Source organism: Dunckerocampus dactyliophorus, chromosome 15, assembly GCF_027744805.1.
Source record: "Dunckerocampus dactyliophorus isolate RoL2022-P2 chromosome 15, RoL_Ddac_1.1, whole genome shotgun sequence".
Classification (NCBI taxonomy): domain Eukaryota; kingdom Metazoa; phylum Chordata; class Actinopteri; order Syngnathiformes; family Syngnathidae; genus Dunckerocampus; species Dunckerocampus dactyliophorus.
In genome coordinates, this window is record NC_072833.1 from 15,719,996 (window position 1) to 15,720,232 (window position 237).

The window sequence follows — 237 nt, forward strand, 5'->3', positions numbered from 1 at the left end:
ATTGTGATTATAAATTGGCTTATTTGGCGTCTCTGGTATTACCACTGTGACCTCCACAGCGGTCACAACATTGGCGGACAAGCCAGGACACCTCTAAGGTTGTGTTCTAATGTCAGACAGAATGGTCAACTGCATTTGTACAAGCCGCCGTTTGTATTGACTACATTTCATACCAATAGGAGGCGACCCTCTTGCGCACTACTGCTCCTTTAATTCATTCTGCAAAGTTGCATAAAC